This window comes from Zalophus californianus, chromosome 1 (genome assembly GCF_009762305.2).
Source record: "Zalophus californianus isolate mZalCal1 chromosome 1, mZalCal1.pri.v2, whole genome shotgun sequence".
NCBI lineage: Eukaryota > Metazoa > Chordata > Mammalia > Carnivora > Otariidae > Zalophus > Zalophus californianus.
Window position 1 is genome coordinate 17615228 of NC_045595.1, and position 2168 is coordinate 17617395.

Genomic DNA, 2168 nt, shown 5'->3' on the forward strand with positions numbered 1-2168 from the left:
TTCGGAGAGAGAATATATGAAAGTTACCTAGGAGAGTAGATGAGCAGATGGCCTAGGTTTAGAAGATGTGAGAGAGCAATATAGAAGACTATGATTTAAAAGTAGGATTTAAAGACTTTAGAGATGGAGGGATCCTAAGTGATGTCAAAGACCAGGATATGGATGGCCTAGTGCTATTTACAAAGTAATGGTACCTATGTCTGGCACTGTACTGGGCAATAGTGATAAAGGCATGAGGAAACCAGTCTCCTCTGGAGTGGTTACTGTGCAAGCCACACTGGAGTGGGCTGCTGGGAAAATGGGGATGAGCCTGTTAGAGCAGACAACCGGTGTAGGTTTGTTTGTACACAGATGAAGAAACAGAGGTAGCTGAAGGGGAAAGGGGGGCTAAAAAGATTTTGAAAGATGGGAGACACCAAAACATGTTTGAATTCAAAGGGAAGGGACTCAGCAGGGAAAGGTGAAAGTGCAGTAGAGACCAGAAAACCAAAACAGCAAGGTGGGATTCAGAGCACATGGAAGGACTGGCTTAATGGGAAGCAGGACCCTTCCTATGTTGTAACAGGAAGAGAAGAGGGAAGCATATGCAGATACATTTATAGATTCAGATGTGAGAAGCTTCTCTGACTCCCAGACATCTCACTCTAATCCCAGGGTACCAGGACATTATAAATGCTTTGGCCCATTATCTTCCATGCAAGGTAACCCCTCTATTGGCACAGAGGTGCCGCTCTTGCCAAGGTCACAGTAACCTCCATGCTGCCACATTTAGAGGGTATTTTAAAGGCTTCATCATTTTGGACTTTTCAACAATATTCAACATTGCTTCATTCTCCAGAAACACTCTCTTGACTTTCCTGATGCACACATCCTTGTTTTTTTTCTTTCCTTCTCGGGCTATTTCTTCATCTCCTTTGTTAGCTTGTACAAATATTTTTCAAAATTCTATATAAATTCAAGGTTCCTCACTACTCCCTGTATGGTAGATTATCGTAGTAATGGTCCCCCAATGATTCACAGCTGCCAGTATCCATGCCCTTACGAAATCTCTTCCCACATGGACTCTGGGCTTGGCCACGTGACTTGCCTTGGCCAATGGGATATTAGCAAACATGATATAAGCAGAAGCTTAATAAGCTTGTGAATGGGGGGCCTGCCCTCTGGGAACTCTGAAACAATCATGCTATGAAGCAGCTAAGGATAAAAAACCACATTTGACCCACCTGCTGAATGCAGCCACATGAGTGAGTCCAAGTGAGACCACCAGAATCACCCAGCCAATTCAGAGACACATAAAAATTAATCAGTTTTTTTTTAATTTGGTGTGTGCCACTTACCCTTTTTTTAAGATTTTATTTATTTGAGAGAGAATGAGAGATAGCACGAGAGGGAAGAGGGTCAGAGAGAGAAGCAGACTCCCTGCTGAGCAGGGAGCCCGATGCGGGACTCGATCCCGGGACTCCAGGATCATGACCTGAGCCGAAGGCAGTCGCTTAACCAACTGAGCCACCCAGGCGCCCAAAATTAATCATTGTTTTAAACCACTAGATTTTGAGGTGATTTGTAATGCAGCAATAGGTAACTGTCATCCTCATCTACAACAGAGACATGGCTAACTTTAGTGGCTTTATGCAAATCAGAAAAAAAGTGAGTCATAAAAACATGCCTCTACTGGGCAGACACACCTTTGTTCAAATAAAAAGCGTCCCTCTAGGATGCAGCCTTAAGCCAGGTGCACAGCATGGATTTGGACCCACACTCAGCTCTGTCACTGGGTGCCTTTATGCACTAGACAAGCTTGCACACTGTGTGTGAACCTTCTCGGAGATTTCTACACAATTCTCTCCATTTAGCATAGACCAGAAACTTGGCTTCAGGACAGTTGTTTTTTTAATTTATTTATTTAATTTAATTTATTTTATTTTAATTTATTTATTTGACAGAGAGACACAGCGAGAGAGGGAACACAAGCAGGGGGAGTGGGAGAGGGAGAAGCAGGCTTCCTGCCAAGCAGGGAGCCCGATGTGGGGCTCAATCCCAGGACTCTGGGATCCTGACCTGAGCCGAAGGCAGACACTTAACCGGCTGAGCCACCCAGGTGCTCCTTTTAATTTATTTTAGAGAAAGAGAGAGAGAGCAGGGGGAGGGGAAAAGCGAGAAAGAGAGAA